Source organism: Nipponia nippon, unplaced genomic scaffold, assembly GCF_047370975.1.
Source record: "Nipponia nippon isolate SJK-2023a ecotype South Korea unplaced genomic scaffold, ASM4737097v1 scaffold_3, whole genome shotgun sequence".
Taxonomy (NCBI): domain Eukaryota; kingdom Metazoa; phylum Chordata; class Aves; order Pelecaniformes; family Threskiornithidae; genus Nipponia; species Nipponia nippon.
In genome coordinates, this window is record NW_028262347.1 from 115,929,947 (window position 1) to 115,943,162 (window position 13,216).

General features: G+C 38.7%; 1 long non-coding RNA gene across 1 annotated transcript in view; it reads right to left on the reverse strand.

Moving 5' to 3' along the window:
* Positions 1-249: 249 nt before the first annotated feature.
* The window catches only part of LOC148054859 (uncharacterized), a 162,753-nt gene continuing 149,786 nt past the window's right edge, over positions 250-13,216 (reverse strand). The window contains exons 5-6 of the long non-coding RNA XR_015706684.1: positions 3,355-3,495; positions 250-1,465 (exon numbers count right to left, since the gene is read on the reverse strand). This is a non-coding gene — a long non-coding RNA (uncharacterized LOC148054859). The remainder of the gene's footprint in view (positions 1,466-3,354; positions 3,496-13,216) is intronic.

Genomic DNA, 13,216 nt, shown 5'->3' on the forward strand with positions numbered 1-13,216 from the left:
AAAAAAATTAGGCAGGAACCATACCCTATCTCAAAAAAAAGGAATCAAAGTCATCCACTGTGCTGACGTAGCTAAGAAAAAATAAACATAAAATTGATGTAAAGAACAGCAGCCACCATTTATTTTCTTCTAGAGAAATATTTTCTTGTGATGGAAGCCAATTAGTGTTGTTCTCTGAAAAAAACATGAAAACATCAGAGAGAACAATTTTTGTCTGGAAAGAAACAAACAGGGTGGAAATATTTTTGATCTAGAAAGACATCTTAATGTGCCTTCAAAAAATGAAGAGACAGACAGAAAAAGAGACTGCTGTGGTTTTCCAGACAAACATAATGCAACTTTACTCTTGAAAATGCCGGAGTTCTGATTTTTTCCATTAATACTATCTGCTGAAAACGTTCTGTTTCAGACACACTCTCACTTTGCCAAAATATTCCAACTTAATTATTTCCTTCAAACACTAAGAAAAGATGCATCTCAAGCATATTTCAAAAATATTATTGCTGTCTGTTGAGCTCATGAGTTCACATAGGAAGAAGCGATTATTTTTCTCAAATGTTTTTCTAGTTCTTGCAGGAAGATTGTTGTTTCTCTTCATTTTGAAGTTACTTTTTTCCTCTTCGGGGATTCACCTTCCTCTCTCCTCAAAAGATTACTGTTTGTATTAGAGTAGCCTTGAAGACAAACGTGACACTGCTCTGGGAGAACGTTTAGATCTTGTCTTGGGAAACGGAAAAGGCGCCGTGACTCTACTGAGCTATGTGCCTGTCCCTGTGCAAACATCTATTATGGCCCAATACAGTCAGGCACCGCTGCTACAGTATCAGCCCTCAAGTGTCTGAATGAACATTAGAATAATGAGGTAAAGAGCATATCAGTGCAAACAAGCATTTGAACTGATGTTTGAACATGCAAAAAGCTGAAACCAGACTTTGCAAACTAAGCCAGAAGGACCATCAGAGATGTATGGCACTGGTGGCACAGCTCCTCCGTGGAGCTCTACGTCACTGCAGACATCAGCTGACAGAGGAGATAGAAAACAGACTGGTGACACAAAAGAAGGCACCACACTTTCCACAAACATCCAGGGGTCATTCTTAGTGTCCAGGGACAAATTCCAATTCGGACAACTTGCCAAATGCTCTCAAAAAGGAAGAAATACCAAGGAAACAATGTAAGCAAGCTTGTCCTGACAGCTGAAAGATGACCAGGCAGTTTTTGGAGAGAGAGTCCTAATTCTCATGAAACATTACAATTTATTTGGTACAGCAGATGACAATCAGAAAAGTATGAAGAAGGCACTAAATCCTCCAGGTCCATAGCTGTAGAAGAGGGTAGACAGAAAACTCCAGAAGGCTTCAAGTGATGAAGCTGGCATGTCTTAGGGAATTAGCACCCAGCATCTGGAAATTATAAACACACTACTAAAATGGAAGAGCTGGCTGTATGTATTCCTTCCACTAACCTGCTAAGACAGAAGAAAAAGGTGAATTAATCTTCTTGTTCTTGGTTGATTTTGACTTTTTTTATATAATGATGATTTTATTTGCTTATCTAGATATTTGAACAGTATTAACCAGCCTCTTTTTTTGGCAACGCGGACGTTGTCCTGATTTATTTGCAGACATATCTAGTCCATTGCTGAAGTCCTTTGTTTTGGAAAGACTTAGTCTTAAAAAGCAGATTGTGTCAGTTAGAGAAATCTTGTATTTTTGTTTCTTCTTTAACCACGTGAATGTGTCCAATTTAGCACTAGAGTACTGACATCATCTTTTTGAGCTTCCCTCTCTCTTAAAAGTCTTTGGCTTTTAAAAAAATAATATAAATACATGCTAAGACACTTGCAGCATAAAAGGAGTCAGACCTATGGCAGTATTGCCAAGTCAATGCACCTAAATAAAATCAGCATAATAGTAGCTAAAGCCAAACAAGACCAACAGCTTCCTTGCTGCTACACAAAAGCCTTGACAGCTATGACACTGGTAATTTTATTCCAGAGAACATTTGTTCTCACAGTTGTAGCTGTGACAAAATATCTTCTGGGCATCTCTCTAAATGGGAGATCTAAAGTCCTCTGTAGGCAAAGATGCCTTTACAAGGAATCCCTTGGCTTTTTATCAGACTTTAAATATACTCATCAGTACACTAATATTTTAATTTTTTATGACATCTATGCAAATGTAGTTAACCTAAAGATAACATATAATGAGTCCCCTACATGAAAAGTCTTCACATCTAATCTGATTTTGATAATACTATGTTTGTATTTCAGCGTTTCCTGTTTGCTTGGCCAACATGGGCTACTATTCTGCAACCTCTCATCTGTAGTTGTAGTCCCTTTTCTGACTTGATTTGGTAACAATATTTTAGAAATGCTGAGATCTTTCCAATGCCTTAACTCCAAAACAAAGGTCATGGGAAAAAATCTTATCCTTGAGCGTAATTGCAGCAAAGTGTAAGCTGGGCCAGAGGTAATATCATTGAATGATAAAGGAAGCATATTAAACACATGGGACTGTTCAGAGACATTTACATATAAAGCAGGCCATTAATGGGCAATAAATTAATGATACATCTTCAGAAAATGTTTTCTCTGTGCCCAGAACCACTAACAAGATACATAAAAGAAACACACTTAGCCACATTTTAGGCATTCAGCTTGGGTGACTAGTGTCCCAAGATAGCCAATTTAGTTGATATAGCAGGACAAGCTTCTCCAGACAGCAAGTCAGAGCAGGTACCGCAGAGATGGCAGTGAACATTTCTCATCATGTTAAGGGAGAATTGGATCATAGCAGTTTAATATGTGACACCTGACTATAAAATCTCTGTACCTGCTTGGTACAGTCAGGGAGTAAAAGCATGTATCTGTGCTAGGAGATACTGAACATATTAACGCACCCAAGCAGTTACCTCTGGGACTAAACAAAATGAAAACACAATAAAAGCAAATGAAAGGAGAAATAGAAACAGTAAGGCAAGAGAAAACAAGCCAAGATGCTGCAAATGTAGACACTTCTCAGTCCTTCTGCAATGTTCGTGTGTATTCTGCACTGGTTCAACTGCATTGTTCTGTTCATTAAAACCACATGGAGTTTACAAAGAGCTTAAACAAGTCCAGCAGAAACATACCATGATTATTCTAAGCTGTGGTATACAGCACATTGCAGAGATGCAGAGAGTTAAGGATGGCTTGTACAGTGCATGTTAATAGCAATAAAAGTCCATACAACTTACAGCATGGTGTTCTAATTAACAGACAATGTACCAGAGATGGACATTAAAGATCTATACGTAATTCTCCTTCAAATCACTGCATTTCTGTAAAGGAATCTGCAAGGATACAGTTCTAACCTGTGTATGAATTGTTTTAACCTCTGTGTGGTTTCATCCTGATGAAGCTTTCCTCCTCATTTTGTATTCCTTATGTATTTCTTGGCTTCAGCCAGAATCAGAACCAAAAAAGAGACACTGCAACTCTGAAGATATTTCTGTCTGGGAACACAGACATGGGAAATCTCATGAGAAAGCATGATGTGAAACTGCTGGATGGGTTTGGGGTACTTGAAAGATGAGGGTAGCTTAGACAAAGCTTCACATTAGTGGCTATGCAAATTGGACATAAACTATTAAATCTTTCTAATCATTCTGAGTGACGTCTATGTCTATACTAACTCCAGTGGGAATGGATCTGTAGAGCAGAACAGCTGGTACTGAGGACCTGACATCTTCACTGAGCTTATTTTGAGGGAGATTTGCTTCAGATGGGCTCCCAAACAGTTTACATCTGAAACTGCTCTGCAATCTGAACTAAAGTACAGCAAATAGAATTTGCTTCAAAAGCACACCTCTGACCCAAGAAGAGATGGTAATGTACACATGCCTGAAAGTACTCGGCAATGAAATCTCACATCTGAATAATGCTTTATATTTTGAGGGTGTTTTATAGATATTCACTATAGACAATTAGAAAGTGGACTTTTACCAGGAAAAAATTAAACCAAGATTTCTTAAATTCCAAAACATTCATCTGAGCTTTCAATGCAAAATTATTGGTGAAAATGTAAAACACTATTTTTTTCAAGCAAAATATACCAAGCTATTTTGATTCCACATTTCTTGGCTCCTTGCATCATGCTCAGCTGATTCACTCAACTGGGTTCCCAAATCTTAGCTCTGTGCAGACTGTGCTTCGGAAAAACAAGATCCATCTGGTAGACACAGACAACATCACCACAAAAAGGATTAACTCACACGATATTTTTCTCATTTTCATTCCTAATCTTGGGAAGAATCCAGAACTTCAGTCACGATAAGAAAAAAGGTCTCCATTTTCATGGAAGAAGTTAAGTGCCCAGTTGACAGATAGCACTAAGATTCTCCAGAGCTTGTGGCCTAGGAAGGCAGACTCAATAGCTAGGTCTTGCACCAGACTCATGACTTCAGCTGATCAGAAGCCAAATAAGGACAAAGCACGGACTATTACACTGTCCAAGAAGTGAGCAAACAGTCCAAGGGTTCCTTCGCTATTATTTCAAATAGATACTGGGCTTGCATTTAAGAGTGGATGAAAAATAACAGTCAGGCACGTGGATTTGGTAGCTGTGAAACCTCGAACTCCCTGTACGCTGCACAGCCTTTCCACGTACAAAGAATAGCCTGACCAAAAAGCAGTTCTTACCTACTGATCTGAAGAGAGTCACCATTACCATCAGAATTATTGTTAAGCTGACACACATGTAGAAGATGTACATTTCATACAGTAGAAATAAGGGGGACACAGGCAGCTGGTATAGCAGTATAATACACCGTGTTCAAAATAACTGGAAGCTTCCAGCTGAGCACCCAAAGATAACTACATCTGAATTCAGTAGTCGTTCAGTGTCTGCAACACCCCTAGGGATAGACAGAAGGTTTGATTTCTCCAAGTTTGTATGCCTGTCTGATAAAAACAAGCTGGGAGAGCGTTACTTTGCCAACGAGTTTGCTATTCAAACATGATGCATGTAATTAAGGCCATTTGCGTCAAGCGTCCGCATCCTCAGGACTCAGGTTAGAAACATACACATCTATCACAACCTGACATGTTCAATGAAAGAAGAAATACAGGGTTGAAATCTTTGCACAGTGATTATTTTTAACTAGACAATAAGTCAACATACAAAGGAAGGAGACAAGAAATGAAAGCATGCAGGGACTATCAAAAGCATGTCAAAGCTGCAATGTCAATGATAAAAAAATCAGCACAAAGCTTTTTAATTTCATATCCTTCATCTTCAAGTCTCAACAGATTTAATAATAATTCTTAAATATGTGATTTGCATGTTAGCTAAAGATTAATGATCTTTATTTATAAAAACTCAAGGAAAAGCTCACCAATATCTTCCCACGGATGGCAACAGTCCCTGGAACAGATTTTTAGTGATGGGAATTATTGGGATAACTAGACCTGTTGCTATTGGCTTCAAATTTCAGGGACCAGATGATGCTCTGTTGCAAATAATCTTTTAGACTCTCCTGGTGTGTTATTAGACTGGAGATAAAGAGGGCATTTGGCCAATGGTATCACATACTTCTTTTGTATGACCACTTTGTTCTTAAAATTTCCTTGACTTGAGGGTAATTTTAGTTAAACAGCACTTACCCAGGCTATTGAGGAAATCCAGATGGCTGCTTTAGAGCTGTTTGTGATGCCATATTGGTACTACTTAAAAATAGTGCCAGTAGTTACAAGAGCAAATTTCCTCTTCTGAAGGTAACATTCTGCTTTATGGTTAGGGAATGTTCCAAACCACAGGCATCCAGCTGAGACTACAAAACCAGTTTAAACAGGGTTAAACCCCCCGGTTCCCATTGTAATCCAGTTGAGTCAATTATTGCATTAATTTTAGAAGAACAAAAAAACTGCAGATGACCAAAGAGTTGGATCAAATATCTCATCCTTTAAGCAAGGTTGAATACTTTGAGTTGAAACCTTGGACAGCTTAGTTCCATAGCAAGTACTTCTTTTAATAGCCTTCTATTTAAAGCAACAGAAAAAGCATCCCTGGCAAACTAACAAAACCCCAAATAGTGAAAACATTTAAAACTTAAAGTAATAAGGAAAGCTTTCATTTTAACACTAGCCGTTCTTCCCTTTCTTTTTGGGTGTGGAGAAATTTTTGTGATGCTCCCCCTTCTTTGAGTGCTTTTTCTGTTGGTAATGAATGTGGCATTAATTGTCCTCTTTCAAGACAATATTAGCCAAAATGAGCTGCTGAAGCTGCTGATGTTGATCTCTGAGTATGAATATGTTTTCTTGGAGACAAAATAAGACAAATACCCAGAGAGTGAGGAAGAAAGAACAGCAAAGATAAATGTGCTGCTTCTGTTTCTGAAGACCGTTGCATAAAGAGTCTGCGTAAGTGAGAAAGGGGTTCAGTATGCATCCTTATCAGCTGCCTAGAGCTGGGTAAACATACATCGCTGTCAGGCTATTTAAGAGATAACTGCCTTCCTGGTCACAGGCTGAGAGCAGCACAGCCAAAACCAGTCTTTTTTGTTCAGACTAGCTTCTTTTCTTTAGTAAAAGGCAAAGAAGGAAGCAAGGAAACAGACCCAAGAACAGAAAGAGCACACACTCAGAGGTGTGCAGCAGTGGGAAGATAAATAATCCCCCAGGCGAGAAATATGAAATTTTTTTTGCGGCACACTTTGGTCAGGGTTTCTCTGAAGGTCAGAGAAATAAAGGCTGAGTGATACTCTGGCGGCTGCTGTGGTCTCAAAAGCTTGCAAAGAGGGCAGAAAGGGTGGAGAAGGTTATTTATTTCTATCCATTTGTACTGTTGGTTTCAGCATCAAATTAAAAAATCTCAGACGAGGTGTTTTCTCTATCCTCCACTCAGCTCACATTTCTTTCTGAAGTTTCTGTGTAGTTCAGGGATTACCATTGATTTATCAGCGGGACCTAAGCTGAGTGGTAAGATGGTACCAGCAGATTTAATGTTTGATTATGTCCATCTTTCCATCTTTAATTTTAAGCTAACTTTATAAATAATTTGCAATTATACTTTTTTTTTTCTTGGTCAACATAAAGGTTTACGTCTGTGCTCTGCATCCAACCTTGACAACAGACACATTTCCTTTTGAAACTTTTACAGGAAGCTTTTACTTCTAAATTTTCATTTCTTTCTTTACACTCTCATTATACTACAAAATATGCACAACTACAGTTATTGATTTAGTGTCCAAAAAGAATTAATCATATTTATATCCTTTCCTCCATTAATTTAACCAGTCTTCCATGACCATAGTCTCTAAAAACAAGCCTACATGAAGAAATATATTCTCTATTAATTCCATATAGAAAAATCAATATAGTGTCCCAGAACTTGGCATTAAAGTTCATCTTACTCAAATTTACACAAAATTCCATTCCTTTATATGCCATGATAGTGTTTTATGTTGCAGTCTCCAGTGACACGAGAGAGCAGAAGCTGAATGGTACCTGAGCCAGGCAGAAAAGAAATGCTCTTTCAGTACCCACAGCGGTTCTGTTCTTAACAATCCTCTGCCATTCTTTCTGACTTACTGGGAGATGTCTGTGGGACACTGGTCTATGGCTGGAGTACCTCATCCCATGCATCAGAAGCACTATAGCACAAAGTTCAGAAATACACATTTCATCTATCATAACAATAACTGGACATGTCAGTGGAGATATAAACACAAATGACCTTCAGTAATATTGGAAGGGTCTCCAGGACTCACCAGCATTGTTAACTGTCGTGGCATTTATAGCTACTTTGCTGTACTGAAAAGCATGATAGTCTCTTGATTACATTTCCAATTATGAGTTTAGCAGGCTAATTTATGGAAACCATGTTTGAAAACAATGCAACTGAAGGTTTTTTTGGTAGTGCTGATGTTACATTAGATATAAAGGACACTGCATGAACTTATTCTAAACTCTAAACAAGGAATATAATTTTCTTTTATTTCAATTAGCCAAGCAGTCCTCTACAATCATATTTCAGACATCTGGACTGTTCAGAGATTTTCTGTTTCTCATATCAGCTTTCTGAAGTAGTAAGGCAGGCTGTCCCTGGAGCCCAAAACACAGATTTTGCTGCCATGACTTCCAGTAGGTTCAAAAGCGTGAACAAGGTGGAATTGCAGCTGCCCACACTGAGATTAGCTTAAAGCCATCACAAAACTGCAGCCTGAGGAGCCTAGTGATGGCAGCACTCAAGTACTTTGCTAAGTATTCGGTCTCATTAGACCTGTTTTCTTCAGTCCTATTTCTCTTCCTGCCCTTTGTGCTTCTTTCCCAGAAGCCAAGTAAGATGTCAAAACAAACAGTACTCAACTGGGAGACAAACATTTGATTGTGCAATGTTAATGTGAGCTTCAGATGAGGTTAAACTATCCCACAATGCTCCAGAACGCATCTCAGTTCACCTAGGGAAAAATCTTACATGAAAATGAAATAACAACCTAAACCTACAGAAAGCTGCTAATCACTTCCATATTGCACCTGATGCCACTGTCTTTAGAAAAGCTCCACAAAAGCCTTCAGACAAGTATCAGGAAAGTAAGTTGAGACATAAACATTAGGTTATTCATGCAGAAGGCCAAGGTCATGCTAAAGTGCTTTCCTACTTTTCTGTTTTTCATGTTCTGTGAAAAATCAATGTTCCTCTCAGACATGTTATATTGTACATTGAGTTGTATAGCAGTGGCTTTGCACTGCATGTCCCTGACACTCTTTGAAGCTGCTGGAGGCTTGGATAGAATTCAAAATAATGACAGATTCTGCTAAAAAGACTGAATTAGAAACTTCAAACCAGATCTGCTTTCTTTAGTTGAAAGCAGTGGACTTACTCCTTTTATTTTTTTTCAGGGCAAGGGTCAGCCCCTTAGAAGGACAACAAATTGGACCAATTGAGGCATCATGTTCTGACCAGGCAATAGCAAGTGAGCTGATCGCTGCAGTGGAGTTGGATAACATTTCAGAGATTGGACTGACCTTGTGAAGACCAACTGACTCACATCATTGGAAAATAGAGTGGTTCTTACCAAGACCAAGAGTAGTCTTGCCGTGTGCATGAGAGCAAACCAACAAGACAGAAAACAAAATAATCATTTGCACGTGCAAATTGCCAGCAGTCTGTACTGCCCTTGAATATACACAATCTGTGACCAAGCTAACATTCCCATTGTGCATTTAACAGCTGCAATATAATCACCAAGTCCCACTTAAACCAAGAGAAAAGGGATGCAGCTTTCACGTTATATGTCTAAACAATCTGGAAAATTTAATCTTTCCTTCCTAATCTTTTATTCTGTCTTCCTTCATCACCATGTAGTACACGACCTGAACAAGAACTTCGAGAGAAAGCATTTTCTTACCCGAAGAAAACTTATCAGATTTTGAAGCTTTTCTTCCTTCCATATAAGGACACAAGAAAAGACATGACAATTTTCAGAAACTGAAAATCCCCCCCCAAAACTAGATGAAATTTTGCCTAATTTCATACTTTGTTTTCCCTTTCACCAGAAATGAAGCTATTTCCGCAAACGAAAAGAAATTTTAAAACAAAAAGCAAAACAAACAGTACTTCCAGAGTGTAAGAGAATCTTTGGTTGTTTAGTGTGTCAAAATCAAGCTTTGGATCATTTCCACATCAGCTTATTGAAAGAATTAGCATGTGAAATTGAAAGCAAGGTACCTCAAGATCAGCTGTAATTTTGTCACAAAGTAGGACTTTTCTCCTGAAAGATACAGTGAAGTGAATATATCTTGACTTACAAGTCAATCAGAGAATGTCTATGAACGTTGATGTGATGCCACTGTGAGAAAGGCTGATACAAACCTACCAGACTGTTCTGCAGCCCAACATATATGATGATGCTTAGAGATGCACTCTAGTCTCCTGTATACCAGGAACCTACCAAGTGGTTTCCTGTGCTGGGAAAGGACTTGGTGACATAAGTAGATCCAATTCCAGAGTTACATAGCAGAACTTATCAAATTAATTTTCTAACGGAATATGTGTTGACCTCGGCTCTTTCCAAGAGCAGGTTAAATTTCAACAAAATCAGTATTTTCTTATATACAAATGTCCTCAAATCCTTGCTCAACTCTCATATAAACCTCTCAGATACCACAGTCTTTTGAAGCTGTATTCATTTGCTTTAGCTAGGCATTATGCCATGTCTTCATCAACTCAGTCTTGGTTCATCTTTCTTATTACACAGGAGAACAAGCCTGAAGAACAAGAAAGAGATCTAAAAGAGGATAGCACCTTATTAATTAAAAAGTGACATCAACAGATCAGAACGCAAAAGAATTTTATTGCAGTCCCTGCAGCAGTGAAATACAAATGACTGAAGCGTGTTACCATGAAATTTTAGCTCTTATTTTCTGTTCTAGCAACCGACATATGATTTAACCTTCTAGTCAGAGCTCTTGGCAGTTCTGTACTACCCTGACTTGTGTAACACCCTGACTGAAGACACAGGAGATAAGTGTCCTTTAATGGCTTGGTACACAATTACACCTACAAGCACAGCTGACAGCACTAAGACTGAATTTGCTGTGGAAACCCATTCCCCATTATCAATTATTCAGAATTTTGACCACCATTTGGAAATGAAGTTTTACACGTTATGTCTTTCTGCCTGGCCATCCAAGACTGACAGACTGTGGGTAATTTCAGCTAAAATTATTCTTTTACCATAGCTGAAATCATGGTGAAGAGAAAATGCATTACACTGGTTTGATTGTGAAGAGTCCTGGTCTTCATTTCTCTGAACACTGGCTTTTCCCCAGCCCTCTAGAGACATCATTTACATTTGGGAACAGAATAAACTCTTGTCAATGTCTTTTGCCATTCCTGTGAAAAAACTGCCTAAATTTGATCAAGCTATAAGACTGAAAAAACGCAGTTTACACACTACGTGTTCTCTAGAAACTCCATATTCCACTACTCTAACCTCCAAAGATGTCATCCAGAGTGTAATGCTCTGGTCCAGTCTCGGAGCTCTGCTCACCACATCGGGGCATGCCAAAATCTAACGTACCAACAATTCTGTAGAGTTTGCTTTTAAAAACAAGTTATGAAAGACAGTGCACATTTATTTTAATAACACAGGTTTTGTATGAACTACAAATAGGCAGGAATTCATTTACTAAGGGAAGTTATTTATAAATATAAGTATTTCTGATGATACTACTTTTTTTGCAGTTTTAGAAATTAGCAAAAAAAGACCATCAAGAAAAAACAGATAAGAGTGGGTTGAAACAATCCATTGCAATAACAAATTAAACTGAACATGTATTACAGGAGTTCATGAGAAAGGGTGACAGTTCCCATGACCCACAGTCATTGGACTGTTACCTCTACAGGACAAAATTAAGGTACTTTTTTGGGAAATGTTAGGATGAACACTAAAAAAATAGAAGAACCAACAGCATTAACAGACCTGAGCTGAGACATTAAAGATTCCACTTCAGTTGTCCTCTCCTTTGGGACTGGCAAAATGGCATAGTTGCAGTTTCTACATACATCTGTTCTCTTGGCTTATTCGATAAGTGTGTTCAAGCTAGGCTATGAAACTTGTAGACATAACACTTGCACAGTATCTTTTGCTTTGGAAGCAGATCTTAAATAAATTAACCTGATCAAATTAAATTCAAGTGATTTCCTTCAACAGCTGTGAGTGCTAACCAGGTGCATTCACATATTGTTTAACACAAACAGCAAAGACACATGGAGGAGAAAAAAGATCAGGTGCCAATTTGAAGGGAACAAAATGAAATGCATGCATGCAATAGAGAAGATATGTCCCCAAACCCCTAAAAGGCATCCAAGATTTCCACATCTCTGTTCATTGCCTGAAAGAAATCAGCTGTGAAACAGCCATGGAAGGGAAAGGTTTGCTGCCCAACTTCTACAGAAAACTTACTAAGAGCTCAAGAACAAACCATTTTATTCTGCAGGAAGACTGGGAATTTCTGCAGAAGGCCTACTTGCCCAAGTAAGGGGCTTCTTAACAAGCTACTGAAATGAAATTCAAAAAGGGAACACTCAAGAAGCGGGGAAAAAAAAGACAGGCAACAGGAATATGAAAGTACTGCTTTGGCAGGGCTGAAAAGAAGTCCAAAGCCCAGCTGAAGGAAAAACTAGCAAAGGATGTCCAGAGCAATAAGAAAGGATTCAACAGATATGACTGTTTGAAAAGAGCTTCTGGGAGAAGTTGGGTCTGCTACTGAATGGGGAGACAGCATAGTGACAGACAACACAGGAAAGGCTGAAGTGCTCCCTGCCTTTCTTGCCCCAGTATCCAGAGGCAAAGCCTGCTCCTGTACTTATACATGTACCAGCACAGCCTAGAAGGAAGGAGACAGCCATCAGTGCATGAGAAACAGGTCGGGGTTCTGCCATGCTGAGCTGCACCAATTACAGTATTATGGATTGCTGAGTCTGGTTACCCAAAATTAGTGGCATTTTTTTTTGTCTGTAGTTATTACTTCTGCAGGCAATTTTACCTACAAGAACAGGAAAAGCAGAAAGAGTAAAGGAAAAAGCAACCCACAAGCAGTAGGTATACTGAACTGTTCAAGTCTTATTCCTCTATATGGCATAGTATGTATGGAGATAGTGTGTTTGTATGCCCACGGGGCATTTTTGTGCCCAGCCTGAGGGGCTGGCATAGCACGGTTGCAGTGCTCTGTGCATGAAGAAATGTTTGTCTCTTCCTTTCTCCCCTGTCCCTCCTGCTCACAACTCCCTCCTTTCCAAAATTAACATTTGAATTGAAAGTTTAAAAGGTGTCGGGGCTAACAGGGGTTATTCATGCAAATCAAAGGCCAAAGAAACACCTAGCAATCTGCCCAGAGTAATAATGTCTGCATTAATAAAAAAGGCAGTCAAAACCCAATGATTAAGTCATTACTTATGAAAGCTCTTCATGTTCTGTCAACTTCTTTTCTGTGCTTGGAGAACAATGTGCTACTCTGAATCATAACGATGTAAAAAAATCCATTCTGAAATCCACAGTTTTGTTTTAATTTGGCATCTGCACTAAGCTAGCAGTATATTTCCTAAAGATACAACACAGCCGTTCTGCTCTTTCACCTTAAAAAACTCACTACTGAACCATCCTGTGTACCCATTCAAACTCCAGATGTTAGTGGACTCTAAAGTTATTTTGGTAGGAAGCTGGTAGGAGA